Consider the following 20,700-nt stretch of genomic DNA (forward strand, 5'->3'; position numbering starts at 1 on the left):
ATGTTCATTTGAGGTTCCCTTTAAGATGGATATTTCAGTTGTCAGAGATCATAGTGGCAATGTATGACTTCTTTTTCTAAGTCTGATAACCCCTAGGATTACATCGGGGCCCATCTTCAGACCTCTAAAATACCTTCAGGCCTCTAAAAACAGTAGAATGCTTGAAGTCCTTTTATCATAGGACATGGCAATATTAAGTCCATCTTTGTCATTATAGATTTCTTACCAGACTTGAACGTTCTGTGGTAGACAGGATCATCTACTACTGTTGATAGTAGTCCCTTCAGTTCCTACCAAGTATGAATGGAATTTGACTGAATGGCTTTGGTTTTTTTTGTTTGCAGCTACGAAGCAAAATTTGATCAGTGGATCTTATGGCCAAAGAATTTCTTATGCAAAGTTGTAAGATTTGCCATTTTAAATCTAACCAAAGGCCTGTTTAACCAAATAATCTGTCAGATAAATCTCTGAAAGGAAAAAAAACCTTTTCTTTTTAAAATTTCAGGTTTTTTTCTTCACTTCTGACTATGGTGTACCATTATTACCACAATGTTCATCCATCACTTATCATTTTGGATGAGAACTCCTTTCATCTGTAACTGTCTCTCTGACTATTAACACTAGGCTTCCAGAAATGTCAGCTTCCCATGGAGCAACAAATCCACATAGCAGTAAATTTTCTGGTTTTTTCATTCTTAGCAAAAAAAAGTAGTGCATAGTCCTTCCACTTTGCCTGTTGCCAGATTTAAGTAGAATTACCAGAAGTTTGTTGGTAGCAGTGACTCACTGAGAAATAGTAAAGAATTTACATTTACTTCCCAAGGACTGATGGGGGTTGCTGACCACAACAGCCTACAGACACTTCCTCATGTATTCTCCTACTTCACTGGAAGCATTTTTCCTATGGGCTGCTCACCCTTCCCGTGTCTCTAATATCTTTTTCTGAAGAAGCTGTCACATGGGACTATTATTTTAATTGGACGTATCTCGTTGATCTGCCCGATGTTAACTGATTTTTCCTTGTCCTCTTGTTTCAGTGCTTCTAAAAGTTGGTCTGCGCATTATGACCATTTGACAGCTGTTTCCTCACTGAGATTTACATCTAGTATTTCTTGTCATTCATGGAACATAAGTTTAATTATTTACTACTTAACCTATACATTTCTGACAAAATTTCCTGTTGATGTGACAATTGCATCACTGCATAGTGTGAGTAATATTTGTTACAGAAGCTAAATCTACTTTCACATTGTTTCATAAGGAGAAATAGATACAGGCAGAACATGTCAGATGTTTAGCAGAAGTGGCTTAGCATTTTCGTACGCTAGGTGATACCGTGATTGCTTAGGTTCTACAAGATGTACAGTCATGGTAGTGGACTAATTAGTAAAGGTAAGTCCAGAAAGGGAAAGGTAGCCTAGAGAAATAATTAGACAATAAAGGGCAAGTGTCATGAGGATGGAGCCAGGCTCTTCTCAGTGACATCCCTTGACAGGACAAGGGGCAATGGGTGCAAGCTGGAACACAGGAGGTTCCACTTAAATATGAGGAAAAACTTCTTTACGGTGAGGGTGACTGAACACTGGAACAGGCTGCCCAGAGAGGTTGTGGAGTGTCCTTCTCTGGAGACATTCAAAACCCGCCTGGACGCGTTTCTGTGTGACATGGTCTAGGCAATTCTGCTCCGACAGGGGGATTGGACTAGATGATCTTTCGAGGTCCCTTCCAGTCCCTAACATTCTGTCATTCTGTGATTCTGTGATTCTGTATTAATTCTGGAGCATGACTGAGCCTTGAACAGAAAGAATATAATAAAGTTTATTCCACTGAAATTTGTTGCCACCTGTGGGCTGTATGGTAGCAGTGTTTCCATTGAAAACATTCAAACATTTGGGAGCGGGTGGAAGGAAGATACTTGGTGAAGAAAACAAGTTTTTGTTTGTCAAGGTTTCATCGCCTACAAGTTCTCTGGAAATATTAGTTAAAGAAATACTACAGAAAATTTAGATTAAATTTTTCACTTAGCTTTATGATAAATGTTTTGCATTTCCAGTATTTTTAACATATAATCTCATTAAGGTATTAAAAAATATATTAAAAAATACAGTGAGTTGCTAGTCATTTGCTTGAGTAGGTTTTTTTTTTAATAAGGTGATGTGAGAGTATATAAAGATTTAATGTAAAGATAAATATGCAGTGAAAATCTAATCAAGCAATTGAAATAGTTACTCATGATAAAGCTAGGGTTATCAATGTATCATAACACAAATTGCTTTATGAATATTGATTCTCCCCTGATAGAGGCAAATTGCTACCGGGAGCAACTGGTTCCATTAAGCTTCCAAATTAGTCAGTTCCCGAGCTAAGTAACTTGGGAAAGTACATTGAAGTTTTCATTTTTCTGAAGACTCTATTTATTATCTTTACCTACGTAGAGTTCATTAGAAAGAAATTTACATTGAAATATGGTAACTTTTTAGCCTCCTTTAATGCAGTCACGCAAGTCTTTAACTACCAGATATAAAACTGCTTAATTCTGCAGATATTAATGGATTCATATGTCATAAAGCCAGAAGAAACATTGTAATCGAGTCTCATATGTGGTACAATGCAGGCCATAGGACTTCAGTGAATTAAGTAGTACCTCATGTCTAAGTAAATGTGATTGAAATGGAGCGTATGAAAATAGTGCATACATTTTTTTAATACATTCTTGACTTTAAATAGTCAGTGTTACAGAATTTATGACAATCCTTCATAGGTTGTCTCAATAAATCTAGGTTTTGAAAACATGCAGCATCTTGATTCTGTATCATTTTATCCTCTTACTCAGAATGTCATATGAAGCCTAATATAGAACAAAAGCATTTTATTTTATCATCTTTATCAATAATATTTGAAATCTCATAAAACCAATACAGCTGATAGTAGGACAAGATGTGTTTACTGTACATTCACAGTAATTTGTATTAATTATATTAATGTACATTAGTTCTTTGTAGCTACAGTTAATGCAAATTAGTGTGTATTTATGATATCAGCTCTTCTGATAGTTTGACTGGAATAGATGAATAACTGCCAGGGTGGAATTGTTTGAATCACGCTGTTAAAGCCTAAAAAGTATTAGCAGAGAATCAGTAGAGCATTAGAGCATTAGTTTCTACTTTTTAAAAAAACTTTCAAAGTTTCCAAGATCACACAACCTAAAAGTGGTCTAGATTTTTTTTCTAATAGTGCTTCAAGAATTCTTAGGTGTGGTCTTCCTAGGCAAGCTAAAATACATCTATATCTCTGTGGTTGCAATCACTTTTATCCTAAGCCAAGGTACTGTGTATTCCATTGTTACTTTTGATTTCTTTAATTTTCTTCTTTTTTTGGGAGGGAGGGTGGAGGATTTATATAATGCTATTGAACAAATTACAGAAAACATCATATTTTTAAATTCAAGTACTTTGAATGAATTGCATCCCATTCTTTCATTTTTGTGAGGTTTCTTTTCTTAAGATACTTTTCGTGTATATATGCACATTTGCAAATGAGTTTGTGCACAAAAATCGATGTCAATGAGTGTGTCTTTACGCAAGTTGTCATGTGAAATTTAAAAAAAGTTTAGGGCATCTTTGCACCTCAAAAATATTACTTTTTCAAGATTCCTTTTGCAAGAAGAATAATTAACTTTTATAGTTAATTCTTACCCATGTATCTTAAATTGATATCCAAAATAGAATTCATCAACATTTTTAAAATAAATTTTTTAATTAGCATTATTTATCTATGGAGAGTATTATTTATAACTTTTCAAGTTAAGGAATACTGTGGTAAGCATAGCTTAACAGCTCCAATACACCAATTTTCTCTGAAGTCTCTGAGGAAAACTCAGATTTTCTCCTCCAAGTCTAGTTTTCAAAACCATGTTTTGGAAGTCTTCACAAAGTTAATTTTAGATGTTTAGAAGTCTAGTAACCTAAAATGACTTAACTGACCTTGGTTCAGATTTTGTTTATCAAGTTTTTGAGAACATCGTTGTTCCATTAGTGATTTAGAAGTCAGCAGCATTATGATATCAAATGTTTTTAATTAGATCAAATTACTCAAATGGCTAGTTTGTTTGTTTGTTTCTGACAACAGGGATTAGATGGTATAATGAATGCTAGAATAGAATTTCATAGGGTTAGTATTCCATCTTAACTCATAAGTAATTTTCTGTAAATAGTGTTAGCAATCAGTAAACCTCTTTGTGTATATGTTAAGAACTAGATGTGTCTAAAACAGGCAATATCTATCAGATGATCCTTTTGATTTTGTTTCCCTTGGATAAATAGCTGCTGTTGAAGGTGAAAAAAATACTTTCATTTTCTAATGGAATTTCTTTTCATTTCTCCTTTTGTCATGGTTTTACTAGTGAGCAATTTCACATTTTATTAAAAAATAGGTTGAAGCAGGTGCCTAGAAGATGGAGAGAATGTCATACTCCATTTCTGTGTGGCATATAGTAAATTTTTAAGAGCATATTTGCCTGGGCTTCTGCTGGATTTAGTCAAACTTTAGCTGGCAGATAAGTAATCATTGCATAACATTTTTTTGCTGTACCAAAGTTTAACCTCACTTCATTCAGACTTCATGATTTCTGCATTTTTGCAAATAGTAGAGTGTTTGTTGTTAGCAACCAATATAGTAAAAATCATACTGTATATGAGAAAAGTCAAATAAAGTGCTAAATTTTCAGAATGAACAAACAGGACTGGTTTACATATTGTTTTAATACAGAATAAGACAGTACCTAATAAAAAATTTTCATTTGTTTCCTTGGTGCTATTTACTGTTACTTGTTGCTCTATCAATAGCTATTAGATGACAGTCTTTGTTGCTCTAGGACCATATGTTTTAAACATCTCCAACTACTCTAGCTTTTTCAAGTATAGCTCTATCTTTTAAAAGTATTATATACCTTAGCTATATCAGTAAGCTGACTGTTGGTTGAAATGCATTCAAGTAGAGGTGATTTATTATCTATACAAAGTGGAATTAAGGGTACATTTTCCACATTTGCTTCATTGAATCCTTAATATTGTTGGAAAATAGGGACTAATAAAGACACTTCTGAGTGAGTGCCAAAAAAAGAAAAATATAGGAGTTTCAAAAAATTAGTCCAAAGACTCTAAGTCATGTCTATGAAGACTCTTTCTTTCATTTATCTTGAAATCTGTATAGAGCTACATGCAAATTCTTTTCTTCAAAACAAAAATTTCTAGAATTATAGCCGTTATGTACCTACACAGCCACCTGAGATGCTATCTACTCTATCTACACTATAATGATTTATACTTATTTAAATTGGAATGTAGAATAGTTGATGTCTTTTATAATACATCACGTCATGACTTTTATCTTCTAGGGCAAATATAATTGAAGAAATATCTTAACCTTGCTAAATTGACTTTGCACCACACAAGGTAGCTACACAATGAAGTAATGTTAAGTTAGAGACAATGTTATGATATGAGAAGAATTCTAGTCTGTTCATATGTGAGAAGTAATGTTAGGGCTAGAAAAAACACTTTGAAATAAGTAATATTCTACATCTTACATAATTTGGGAGGGAAACCATGTAGGGTAGTTCCTTCTTCCCTCTTTTTATGCTGTCAGTGTGTGGACATAATTTCTGTTACACTTATACGTTCAGTAAAGATTACACTCTGGTAAGGTTACAGCTCCTGGAGCAGTTCCACAAGCATTCTGAAAATTAAAGAATTGAAATATACGATTTCTATTTAACTTTTTATCTTCTATATTAAATATACATACAGATGGCAGCCAGTGAATACTTGATAGAAGGGAAAAAGCCCTAAATGTTCAAATACATTATCCATATATCTGATTTTTCATTTCCATTCTTTGAAGGTATTTCCCAATAAAATATACAGTGAGTTTGAAAAAGTCTTTCCTGTTTTGTGCCTTTACTGTTTGGGGGGAATATTAGGTCATGCTTGCAGGTGGGGAAGAATAGGTGATGAGAAAATATTCTCCATTGAGAAAACATTGTGATTTCATGCAATGTTTGGTGTTGGAAAGAGAAACCAAAGCTTGTCTAGCTCAGTGCATTCAGGCTAGATTTAGGAAGAGATCTTTAAAAAGAGAAATCAAAATAATCATGTGTATGTATACGCATGTTAATGTACCTGTGCTGCAGAAGAAAAAAAATAGTTTATTAGAATTCATATTTGACATCCAATATATGTTGAAATTACTAAAATATGTGATTTAAGTAGCAGGAGAGAAGGAAGTGTCATGTAGTGATATTCAAGCACCTTTAGATATCCATAAGAAACTGTAAATTTAAGATACAAGGTCAGAAATTACAGGCTATGACCTCACATATATTTTAGTGTGGAGAATCTGTTTACTCAAATAATGAGTAAATGGGCCTCCTACAGGAAAATCAGATAAGAGCCACTAAGATTTGCTGCATGCAATGATTTCATTTTTTTCTTCAAAGGTTTTTCTTCAGAGGCTGAGTTTTATGAAAAAATATTAGCAAGACAGCAAGGGGCCATTATTATATATATAGCACTAAGAATCCTGAATTTATTCGGAAGGAATATTCAGGATTTAAAAAGGCATAAGTTTATGAGAAGGTAACTGCAAGAATATGTTGACAAGGTAATACTTTGTTTCATTATACAGCACTGTTTAATCTTTTCCACAGGAAGCATTGCACATAGTTACAAACCAAAATATTTTTAAAAGCTTATATATCACTACTGACTATGTATCGTAATATAAATAACAATGAGAAAAAAGCAGGAAAACATGTAAGGTGTCATATTACTATTGACACTTTATAAATATTTGAGGATGGTACAGTAGAAGATGATTAGCTGTTTGGTAAAATAAAAAGTTCTGATTTCTTTGGTTGAAAATCCATTTTCATTGAATGCCCAGCAACTCTAATGTCTTTTTTTCTCAATAATTTCTGTGCTTTCTTCTCTCTTTATTCATGTTCCTTTCTCATTTTTCTCTTTAAAACAACTCGTGAGGTTTTCTATTATTTGATTATATAATTTTAGATTTCCAGTGGTTCCAGTTTTCCCAGTTCCAACTCTCTCACATCATTCTGTTTAGTGTGTCAGGCTGAAATTGCTCTGAGGGGTCAGGGCTTGTGTGCTACCAGGACGGAGTATCACAGAGAGGTGTTACGAAATTTGGACTCTTGTTCCAGTTCTGAATACGTTATATGTATCTTGATTGTGCTTGTAGTCATCCGCATTAAATGACAGTATGAAAGCAGGGATAGAAATGGACCTTTCTTTTTACTGAATCATTCACAATTTTGACTACCAAGTTTAGCAGGCAAATATCATGCTTCAAAATAAATTCAAAATTTTATGGTGGGTAGGTCTGAAGGCCATAAGATTTCTTCACTTACACAAATTGTTGTTTTCTGGAACAACTGGTCAAGGACAAGATCTCATTACTTCTGCATCAGTAGGAAGAAGAGTTATTTCATGTTTCTCAAAATGTTCATGGGATAACTATACTATATTATCATGTTCTACAACAAACCGATAGTTTAGTTATGGTTTTGCAACAAACACTTGACCTTTCTTCAACACCTTTAATCAGTTTAATTTCTCAGTTCTGTTTTCTGTGCTGCACTTCCCTCCATATAATTATTTCTCTCCAAATCTTTCTTTCACTAAATTTTTCCTGGTCTTCCTTACTTCAGCAGGTCTGCTGTGGATGTGTACAGTACTGTGTATTTGACAACTTATATGAAGACATTGCAGTATTTAACTCAAGTGAGACTTGAGTTAAATTTTTACTAGATTACTGCATTTCTAACTGCAGCCTATACAGAGCATTTTCAGTTCAGTAGCAGCTGTAAATCATACCCCCCATCCCCCCAAAAAAAGTGTAGGGGGAAGGCTCTTGCATTGTACTTTGTATTTCAACAGCTATCCTGTGACTGGAACCCAAACAATTTGGTTTAAAACTTAACAAAGAATCCTTTGGTGCTACACTAGAGACATTCTTTTATCTGTAATGTTGATGAACCTAAAAATTAATGTTATGAATTCTCTGGTTCTGCTTCAAGAAAATTTCATTATTAGGCTGATGTCTCACATCTGTGCAAAGAAAATACTGTTTCACCACCTGCAACATCTCTATAAGTAAGGGAAGAGATGTCTGGCTTTCTGTAGTAATCAAAGATGACAGAATTTCTGCACGTTAACATAGCCTTTGTTCTTTTCTTCCCAAGCTCAACTTCTCACTGTGCACATATAAATTTTATCTCCTCTTCTTTACTTAGCTCAGCCGTAGACTTCTGTGTGACAATGAATCAACTGGCTGTATACTCCATTCCCATAACAGAAATAAGGGCACTGGGGACCATATGACGCAAAAAAATTTCCAGAGGCCTTCCAAGTGTCACTATAGCTAAGTTTTGACATAGCTTTTGGACTCTACATTTAAAGTGAGTGGAAAAAGTTTGCGACTGATGTTGACTCTTCCACATTAGAGGAAAGTACTATGCATGTTTGACGTAATTCTAATAATAGAAAAGTTTATTTCTTCTTTCTGTTATTGGAAATCTTGTTTCTACTCTTTCATTTGTGTGACAGTTAGAGAGCATATTTTGCATATTTTATGTTTATCTTTAATTACTTTTAGAGGAAAGAGGTGAGTTATTTGCTTTGTTTCAGGTTTTGACATTTGGGTGTTCAAGAAAACAAGGAACCATGAGCAGAATAATTTACTTTATTCCTATTTACAAAATCTCAGCTTCTTTTTTCAAAATTTATTTTATTACTTTTCCCTGTGATTGTGTTCATTATTAAAGAAAATATGTTTAAAATTGCTAAACCTAATTACAGAAACATTCTGCAAATATGCTTTAAGCATCAAATAACTTTCCAATGACATTGTGATATTCTTATACTGGTTATTCTTTTCCTTTTAAGGAGTTTGCATTGAGTCTGTATTTTTTTATTTCTTTTATTATCTTTCAACATTTATTATTACAAATAGTCTAAACAGTGATAAAATCAACTTGATTTAGATATTGACTAATACCTGGTCTGTTCAAAAATGCCTTGATGACTGCCTTGACTCATTTATTATTCCTTCCCTCAAAACAATAAAAACTCCAAATGATATTTTCAGCTGCATTATAGAACTTTAGCCGGGATTTGAGAGAGACTCCATTTTGCCAGAGAGGAAAGTATAAGTCCATGTTGTAATGCAGTCTTAATGATCACCCTTTTAATCATTTCTCTGTACTGCTCAAACTCCTATTGTTGTTGTTGTTCATTCTGAGGTACTAGCTCTCCACTAAGCTATGAGGCTTGGCAATAAGGGACAGAATTGCCATGGTTTTGTAGTATAGTAGAAGAACACACTCGACAGAAGATAATGAAACCCTAATTTGGTTGGAAAGCTGAGTTCTTGTCTTGTCTTACCTGCTTTGGCATTAAAGTATGCAAGAGTACCTATTGTGTCATCACAAGACAGATTTTGCAGGTCTAAATACGTAAGATTCTAAAAGTGATTCTACAGTTTTATGCTCTACTATATAGTGGTAATTCTTAGGTAGTCATCACAATGTCATTTGCAGCAAGTATTCTGCAGTCTTTCCAGAATGAGAGAGAAGTGCATTAAATTTAAATTGTATGGTAATATTTTTGAAAGACTACACACCTCAAAGCAAATATTATAGTACTGCTACAGATAGTGTAAAAAAAAAGTCTCAAAATTTAGAGTGAAGGTTTACTGAAAACTCCTTTTATATGAACATGCAACGTTCACCCACTTTTCAACATGGCCAGAGGGACCATGGTATTGTTAAAGACTGATATGGTCTCCATATATAAAACAATTACATATTAAGAGCATAAATTAAATATAATACTACGAAGTGTATATATAGATATGTATTCATATAGTTCCAGTTTTATTGTTTCTATCGGCTAGTTAGATAGAAGGTCTAAAGGTCATTAAGACAGTAAGACCTGATCAAGTTGTCCCACTACCCTGACCAAATGTAGTAGTATACTTTCCTCTTCCTGTAGTCTCTGGATCTTTTCTGGTTTCCATTACCAGTCAAAGTTTACTTCAAAAAACTGACTAGAGCTGGCAACTTTTTCTTGGTGTAGTAATATCTTTAGGTTTACTCTTGATCTAGTCTCATAATTTTTTCTTTGTGCAATACAATAATGATTTGAAAGATGAAGGTAGTATAACATTTGCCTCTTTGCACACATCTGCAAGTAGGTCTGGCTGGAATGGAGTCAGCTTTCTTCATAGCAACCCGTATGGTTCTGTGCTTTGCATTTGTGGCTCAATGAGTGTTGATAACACACTAAACCTTTACCTATTGCTGAGCAGTGCTTGCATAGTGTCAAAGCTTTCTCTCTCCACCTCATGCCCCATCAAAATAAGTAGGCCATGGGGGCGGGGCAAGAGATTGGGAGGGGACATAGCTGAGATAGCTAACCCAAACTGACCAAAGGGATACCCATACCGTATGCTGTCATGCTCAGCAATAAATAGCTCAGGGAAAGGAGCAGGAAGAGAGGAAATTCATGGTTGTGGTCTTTGTCTTCCTAAGCAACTGTTATGCATGCTGAGGCCCTGCTTCCCAGGAAGTAGCTGGGCATCTGTTTACTGATGGGAAGCACTGAACTAATTCCTTTTCTGCTTTGGTTTCTTGCACAGCTTTTGCTTTCCTTATTAAACTGTCATTATCTTGATCCATGAACCTTCTTACCTTCCTTTTGTTTTGTCCCCATCCTGCAGAAGATGAGAGTGAGCAAGAGGCAAGGTTGGGTGCTGACTGGGATCAGCTTACCACAGACCTTAAATGGGCAGATAGTGAGATTGCACATATGTAGATATACACACACACACATATATATGTATAAATGGATTGGTGTTGAGTTCTGTTTATTAAACACAGTTTTTGCAGTGGGTTGCCATTGGTATAGTGTGAAGCAAATCATATCACAAATTAAAATGCATAGAAATGAGAACACATTTTTTCCATCTGGAAAAAAAACAATAAAAATATTTACAGACCTCACTTCTCTGCATGAAAAAATCCATGACCTGAAAAGGGCACTTGTTCACACTGTGGTTATGAGGCTTAGATCAACATCTTTTGAGTAGCTAAAGAATACCCCACATCTTTTGGAAATAGAAATCCAATGGAAGTTTCCTATGAGGGAAACAAGAGGTAGGAGATTAACAAATTAAACAAATCAGAAACTCAAAAGGCCAGACCACATACTTTCTAACCATCAGTAAAACTCTGAAAGTGTATGTATATTTTAAAATATTTATGCACACATATGTGCATTTACTATACTACCAAAAATGTTTCTATTGTATTTGTTCTCTTGGGTTAATAAAATGGAAATTTGGAGAAGAGGTGAAACCCATATGATGTATCTGTCAAAATATTCATTACAAACAGAACTCTTTACACTTTTTAACAGTAGATGTTATTTTATGCATGTGTTTTGATGTCAGCATGATTTTCTCTTTGTCATTCCTGGTTTGTAAGTACTCTTCTTGCTTAATTTGACAGCATTCATTCTTCACTAACTTTTTAAATCTGTATTTCTTCAGAAAAGCTAGCATTCTGTTGTCAAGTATGTTTTTACTTTAGTAAGTAAATCATCACTGACCTTTTCTAGATTGTCTGCAATGTCCCTTATTTGACATGATTAACGCTATGAAATTTATCGATTATCTTTTATTTCATTGTAACATTTAAGTACTGTATAATAATTAAAGTGCAATTTATGCTGTAAATGTCATTTTTCTCCCACACATGCATACTTTTTTTCCCATTTTTTTGTTTTTTTTTCCCCACTCCAATCTCTTTATTGTTTTTTGGAATTAAGACGACTTTAATGAAGTGAGAGAAATAAATATGAAAGCTATTAAATTTTATCTGAGTAAGATCCATAAGATGTCTCCTGTGTATATGTTGCTTAACTCAAAAGCTAACACAGAAAATATATCCAGTATTTTCCCGGTGTTTTAGTTTGGGACAATATACTTTAAAGTTGTACCATGCTGAAAAGTACAAAGTTGGACTGAATAGGTATTTTTCAAAGGAAAATCTCTACACAGCTAGATGCGTGGTAGACCATGATTAGAACTTCGAATTTAATTGAGTCAGGGTACAAAACCAGTAATGAACAAATGTAATATCGTGTATTAAAAAGAAAACACAGGCAAAAACATTTTTGAGCTTTATTTGACAAAATGGCTCAGCACAGCTTAAAGCAGTATGAGAAGAGTTCTGAAATGGCACCTGCCTACTTATCCATTTGTAATATTGACAGAACATAGATTTGTAGCATGCAGAGTTGACAATTTCCAACCGGATGTTGAAGCACTGATTTACATGACAGGAGTTGTGATCATTAGTTGCCATGCCTGAAAAGGATGTGGACAGATTCAATGTGGTTTGGTGCAATCAGTCCTGAAATTAATGCATAGATGTAAGTGACACTTTTTCATTATTGCCTACTTTGGGGGAAACAGTGGGTGCAGTATTGTCAGAGTTCAGACTGATAGATATTGATACAAATCATTTTTATATGATCTGCCTATTTATTAGAATTGCTTTTCTGCTCTCTATATGGAAGTCCATGATGCATTACATTCTGAACTTCCCAATGTTCAGATTGGTGTTCTCATTGCAAGAAATAATGAAATGGATTCATTACTTTATTCTTAAAATATTCTGACTTATTTTAGGATATAATCTCTTCAATGATTTCATATACGCTTTTGTTGTCCAGTTCATTTATTTTACTGTAGAAAGGAACACATTATACATATTTTGAAGACGAAAAATTTCAATAAATATTTTAGGAATATGCTAGTACACAAAGGGAAACAAGGAAAAAGGTCTGAGAAGATACAAAGTCCAAAGGTATTTTCAGCATTAGTGAAACTCAGGATTGTTAATGTCATGACAAATACAGATGGATTATGTTTACAAGCAATTATTTCTTGGATAAGCATCTATGAATCAGAAGAATTTTTTTTGGCATAGTTTTAGACTTTCTTTCAAAATTAGGTTTTGCAACACAAGGTTCTCTCACTTTCAATCCAGAAGTGCAAAGTTGCATCAAATAATATCTATTGGAACCTCAAATTTTTCATGTGGGGGGGTTCTCCTTTATGTATCTTTTGAATTCAGCAGATAAAACTGGCAAAACTTGAGTGCTGAACAAAACTACTGTGAGTTCTCTGGACACAAAGACATTAAAAGGAAAGTAACAACAATCAATCTGATTAATAATGATTTATTAGTCTAGGGCTGTAGTTCTACTTCTGGGCTTCAGGCCAGTATCTCTTTTGAGAGTTATACTTGTGGAGGAAAAGAAGAAAATATATCCTTCACTGCTAGTTTTAAAGACAAATCAAACTATTTTGAAGGTGAATATATGATTAGAACGCTAAAAGTAGCAGCAGGAGAGCGAAACACTAGTAAGATGTACAAACACAAATGTATCATTAATGTAAACCTGAGAACATCACACCTCTTTGGTATTTTCATTTGAGTTTGGGTGTTTATGCTCATAAGAACATTGCTTTCACCTCTACAACATTATTTTGAGAGAGATTTGTACATTATTTTCTTCCGATTTCTTCCCGTGCCTTATTTCAAATGAACAATATTTGGGTTATTACCCCTTATCTCTCTCGCTTCTCTAATAAATGCTTCTTCTGTCATTTCATCTTAGATCTGTAGGGATTTCACCTTTTATTTTTTGTGTTCTTTACTTAGAGTATGTTCTGTGACAGGTAAGGTGTTCTTCTCTGTACTAACTTCATGAAATAAATACCTGCTTATACACAGTTCCTCAAAATAAAACTTGGAACTCTTAAAACTTTTTCTCCAGTATGCTTTGAACTAATTAATTTTGACAATCTGCTCTTTTCCTACTGTATGGTAATGCTCTGTTCGCTATTGTAATCCACAAGCTCTGTATTTTCAGCTTGAAGCAAACAGCCAGAGCTCATATATTCACGTACGGTGGCACAACAGTGAATAGCGATACCAGCTCTGATTCCCACAGCCAATACAGATTTGTTGATGCAGTGCAATGCCTGGGCTAATGAGACTTGATTCTCAGCCAGTGTAGTTAGATGAAGGACTATATAAGTATAGTCATACTGCTTCTAAATCCAAGACTGACTTAACACTAGCTTGGTTATCTCTAATGATGTTCTACATTATTTATGGACTTATATTAAAATTTATGAAAGTTTATGCTGAAGAATATTTCTTGGGCAGTTAATATTGGGCTGTGTAGCACCCGCTAGCCTCTATGTTGTACAGGTAACAGTCATGGGGCAAGTACTTTTCATGATCCGCTTTACCTCTGATAGACTCCTATTTCATACATATAGGGAAGAGATCAGCAGCAGCTATTAATGGTGTGCTGTTCCTCTTTACCGTGCAATACACTGGGAAGCCTCAGAAGTAGAGCAGAAGAAATATAGTGTCAGAAGAGTGACTAGACCAATAAAATGCAGATCCTTTATTTCAGTCATGTATAATATATTATACTCATGAATAATACATTGCAGTGATGAGGGTAATTTAAGAATCTTTTCTTTCTATAGAATATTGCTTTATTTTATTACTTATGCCAGAAAAGCTGCTATTTGCTCGATACGGTGTTAATGTATAAAGAAAAATCAAACCACCATATTCTAGGCTGAGAATGAGTTAAAACAATATAAATAAACTCAAAAAGAAAGACAATAATGACACTGATCCGGGGGACATAAGATTTCTGCGAGGCTATTTGAAAGAAACATTGGTTCTGCCTTTGAACATTTTCCAAAGCTCCAATAGCAAGAGGTAATTTTTCTCCAACATCCAGTTTCATAGAGAACAAGGTTAATGTTCCTTGCTAGCCCAAGTCACAATGAGATCTACTTCACATGACATTACTTTTATCATCAAGATCAGTACTGAGCAACTTCCTGAACTTAAAAAGATTTTGGCATGATTTAAAACAAACTGCTCATTAACAGCTTTCTTTAGAGAGAGAACATGAGTGACAACATTGAACTTGTTCAGCTTTTCCCATAAGACAGCCTTCCAGGCTTCAAGAATTTGCAGACCTGTTTAGATGAATAATATTTCTCTCAACTGAGGTCTTCCTTTATGTGTAAGCTATGTAAGATCCACCCAGGTTTGAAGGAGGAAACATTCACCAGAACTTGAGACATGTAGAATTAAATAAGGAATGATGAATACATCTAGGAGGTTCCAAAAACCATTGAGATGCATGGGGAAATTATTTCTACCATCCATATTGTATGTACAGAAGCTGTTTGTTAAAATAGCATGGAAAAAATATTTGATAACCTGGAAATGAAAACAGTTATTGAAGCTGGTAATTTTTAATGTCTTTTTGTCTCCTCTACACCTCTCACAGCTTTCTTTATCTTATTGACTACTCTACTTCCTTTGCAAACTTCTCTGCTTCTCCCTAAACTTTTTATAGGGCTTATCTCTTTGCCCTTTCCATATATCCATCCACCTCGCTTTGTGTCCTTCAACAGATACTTATTCCGGTGCACTTCATTCTGGAAAGTGTCATAGAATCATAAAGCAATTTAGGTTGAATGAGACCTCTGGAAGCCATATAGTCCAACCTCCAGCTCGAAGAGGTTTAATGAGAGTAGGTTGCTAAAGACTGTATCCAGATAAGTTTTGAATAAATATTTCCAAGGGTATCTCCAAGGAACAGCGGCAGCCTGTTCCTGTAACTGACCAAATTCAGGATAAAGAAAAAAGTCTCTTAAATGTATTCCAACCTTCCCATGATATAAATTGCATCTGTTTTCTATTGTCCTATCATTATGCACCCTAAAGCAGAGTTTTTGGCTGCATCTTCTCCATACTTTCCAGTTAGGAAAAAGAGCATCCTGATTAATCCCTGATAAGCCTTCTACTCTTAAGACTGAAAAATGCCAGTTCTCAACCTGTCCTCTTCTGTCAAGTATCTAATTATCTTGGTGGCCTTGCACTAGACTTTCTCTGGCATGTCAATGTCTTTCTTTTACTGGAGAGCTGAATACTGGACATAGTACTCTAGATTTGGTTCCACAAGTGTTGAAAGTTGGGGAAGGAGGCAGGGGAAGTACTACTTCCCTTTATCTGCCAGCAGCACTCTTAATCCACCCCAGGATGTCAGGATGTTGTTGGTCTTTGCTGCAAGGGCACACTTCTAATTCATGTTCAACTTGTTGTCACCAGGATGCCCAAGATCTTTTTTGCAAAGCTGCTTTTTATCCTGTACTAGATTATTTCTGCCCAGGTGCAGTACTTTACGCTTACCTTTGTTGAACTTCATGAGGTTCCTGTCAGCCCATTTCTCCAGGCTGTCAAGGTCCTCCTGAATAGAAGCCCTGCTCTCCAGCAGAGCTATTAGTACAGAAACTATACTAGGAGGTTCAAATGTAGAAAAAGGAATTTTCTATAGTCCATACTTAATAGTCTTCTGGTTTATTTAACAGAGATCTGGTACTGTTTGTTCATTTCCATCACCCGCTCCACCATAAAAGGGGATCAGTAAACAGAGATGCTTATATCTCTTCTGACTTTAGATAGGCCCTTTAAACAAAGGATTTGTTGGTCTAGCACAGCTGCATGGTCTTGGCTCAGTTTTACTGAAAAAAATGTTGATATATCATAAGAAAGTAGACAAGATAAAACCATGTAAGATAAAAACGTAAAAAAAAAAAGACAATAGTGTAATTATTGAGACAGCAGTCATTAGCAGCTCAAGGACTCAAGAAGACAAATAATTACCTGAGAGTATAAAATATTAAAAATCCCCTCAAAGAACTGGATGGTCGACATTAATGTATTCCTAGCACCAATGGAGGCTGACCTTTCCCCACCTGGCATATGACTTCCTGGTCATAGAGATTCATTGGTTGTCTCATTAGGCTTTGTGAACAAATTAATGATTGGTCTAGAAGGTATTAATTCCAGACACTTGTTCTTTAAGCATTAATCAATAAACGATTGTACTCTACTTTTAAGTTGTGTTTATCTTGCTTGCAGAGTCACTTTGTCTGGCGAAGGATATCCAAGGAACAGAGACCCAGAGAGGGAGGATTAGAAACCGGCATTACAAGAAGATTGTTGCAGATCACATAAATGTTCAGTTTGAAGGTCTCTATGTGCTTTACAGAGATAACAAAGATGAGAACATATGCTGCATGACTGCCTATTCCTACATCAAGGAGTTTCCCTAAGCAAGTAGTTTCCATCTCCTTCTCAGCTTGGTTTCCTTTTCTCCAGCAAGTGTGTATGACAGTTGGGAACACCAGCCAATGCCTTGCCTGCTGCATGTCAAGGACAGAATGCGGCTCTCACCTTCCTGGCAAATGAGAAGGCAGATAAAAGGTATAAATCCACCTTCTGCAGTTTTAAATGTTTTCATTTTGACTGGGTGAAAAAAAGCCAAACAAACAATGGAAAAGGCTGCAACTCACTAAGCATATCTTTGGTCTTCAACAAACCATTCTTCATCATCCTCAGTCTTCTGTTGCAAATAGAAGCAATTTTGTTGCCTTCCTTATTCCTCTTCTCTGGGGACACAAGAGCAAGGAGAAAGTAGTCTTCTCATCTCTAACAAACTGAAGAAGATTACTTTAACTATTATCCTTCTGGTCCACTTCCTTTTGTACTTAGCACTTGGAAGAGCATAGAACTGATTTTAAGCACTGTAAGGAAGTATTTGAGCCACATTATTCATATAAATTATTTTACCTCTTGATTTATGTAATATGTGTGCCTGAAGTGGATGATATGTTTCATTGAGATTACTATATGAAAAACCCCAAACAATGTTAAAATTAAGCATTAATAATTCATACATTTTTTAGACATTTGTTTCAGCTAAATAAAATAGAAATGTAGCCACATAAAAATCCATACAGTTTTAAGCTGATTAGATCAATAAAGTATGATCTCACGAAGTATTTTATTATTATTCTTTCTTTCTGTGTTAACCAACTTCGGAAAAGCAGCTTCTGTACCTATTTTGTGTTGAATAATGCAAAATGGTTAAATGGATTTATTGTAAGATCATTAAAAACATTCTGTTAGTTCAAATGAACTTCTTTGTTAAGATTTAGTATTATAGATAATTATAAAAATGATAAAAAATAAAAAAAACCCTGAACATTCTCTCCAGATGGTTTAACTTGGATAAAACATCGGTATCAGCCTTCATAGTGGAATAAAAGGGTTCAACTTCTTTTGCAAAATCTGCTGATTTCATTAAAAAGCATTTATAGAACTTATAGCTGCAGGTGTGAATCTGGAGACAATCCTGTCACAATATCCATCTGAGTCTATGAAGACCTTGAAATGTAGTCGTGAGGAAACAAGTACTTAAAGTGTTATATATGCGCTAATCTTTTCAGTAATGATGAAACATGGCAAGTGTCTTTTAATGGAGGTTGGCAGAAAAGCAAGACAAAGGAAACAAGTAAGTCTGAAAGCACAAAAAGAAAAGAGGACTTAAAAAACCCACATACACTTACAGTCTGAACATCACCATCTATTGCCAGTGGCATCTTATTTTGCCATCCCACTAGGAAGAATTTTGTCTTTAGGCACAACTTGGGAGAACTTCAATACAAAGCTAACAAGACACACTTAGCTATGTCATCTTAAAACTCATATCAGTGCTTCTAAATAATCTATATACAACCAGAATGAAAGATTAAAGTACGTGTTCATTAAATTTGACTTCATTATGAAGTTTGCAAAATATGGAGCAAGACTAGCTACAGAGAAGGAGTTAAATTCCACATACTCACGTTCTCTTCTGATTGAAGCAAAATATAATCAGACAATTTGAATATGTAGTACTATATGCACACAATGATATAGATTTTTACAACTGAAAAATAGAAACTGTGTGTATTGAAAATTATCTTCCAATGGTATTACATATATTCCTGATACTAAAAAACCCTACAAATTCAATATGTGTAAGTTCCATATTCTTCCAACTGTATCAATAGTGAGGAAGGTGAAGAAAGAACTGTTAAAACTACATCCTGGTTTAAAAATATAACATTTGACTTTGAATTAAAACTGTCCTAGAATTGTAACCACTGTAGAACTGAAGTCACAACCAATTTTCACATAGTTAATAAAAGCTGCTCACAAATTGAAGTTGGGGACGCACACACAAAAAAAAGATTTTTGATGCTGCTTTAGTTGGAAGACAGATTTATTTATTAATGGTATCTCTTGTAGCTTCCTTTCCCTCTCTTAAGGTGTGGAGAGCACAATTGCAGTAGCTCTGCCGTAATTCTTCTATAACTCTTCCACAGATGCTTTAATGTCAATCAATCAGTCCTGTCTCTCTGTGGTAGCTGACGGTCCTCCTAGCACTGCAATTCTATTCATTCAATTCATATTGAATTCTATTGCTGTATTAAAGGGACAGTTGGCTAGCATGGGGAAGACAGGGTTGATTGACTAGGCTTCTGTGCAAGAATTACAGTAGAATTACAGCACAGATGCAGAAATTGCAGCCTGCTGCTCCATGGAGGAGTTGAATAGAAATGGTGCTGGGAGAGGAATTGCACCTATCAGAGACATTGCTAATAGTAGGAAAGTCTCCCTTAAATTAATCCTCATTAAAAACAATTTGGGAAAAAATTATGAAACCTAAACTTCATTTTGAAGCACAGTAGTTTTGAAAAAGAATACAAGATCAATAAAAGATACAGTCTTTTTTAAACTACTGTTTGAAAAAAATATTTCTAAGGATTGTAGTAATGTTACACTGTTCTGACAGCAGTACTACTCTATAGCTTTGATCATCTAAATATCAGGGACATATTAAAAGCTAAATAGGTTTTGTGAGGAGAAACAGTTAAAGTGTATGCATTAAAACATAGTTTGGCCTTTCCATCCTGATTCTTCATTCCAATGACAATTTAAAAAACACACATATATAGTTTCCTCAAACTGGTATTGCTAAATTTAAGTACAGAGTAAATAGATATTTCAGGGGAAATTCAGATGTGTTATTAACATCCACAGATCAAAATCACTTACTTTAAAACCAGACAAATCTCGATTTTTTTTTTTCCAAATGGTTTTTGGAAGTGACTTAACAGAATTTTAATGCTTCTGAGTTAATAAATTTGTGTTATCACAGTTATATTTTAAGATATTAGGATCATTACTGCATATGGGGGCATAGTATAATAATTCAAAAACCTCGTTATCATCTTGCTTTAATTTGCTGTGTGATGAAATTCATAGAGATATTGCCTATGCTATGAGAGATACATTTAGTAAAAGATTTATATTATTCATCTAAATCAGTATCTTCAAAGTATCTTTGCAGTATGTCATAGCTTTCTGCTGCTTCCATTTCATTTTGTGATACAGTAGTGATCATATATGATATTATACAAAACATATATTAACTCAGTAGATTCTTCCATCCAAAGCTTCCAATCTAGAATACTTGATTCTACCACTTGCAGCTTATTACTACTGTTACTGGTTTTACTTCTTTGATCCCAATTCTATTACTATAATTATTTATTTTTTTCCCATTTTCAGTTTTAGACAGCTTTCCTTCCTGAAGTAAATAAGGTGTACTATATATT

The sequence above is a fragment of the Nyctibius grandis genome, chromosome 3 (genome assembly GCF_013368605.1).
Source record: "Nyctibius grandis isolate bNycGra1 chromosome 3, bNycGra1.pri, whole genome shotgun sequence".
Lineage (NCBI taxonomy): Eukaryota > Metazoa > Chordata > Aves > Nyctibiiformes > Nyctibiidae > Nyctibius > Nyctibius grandis.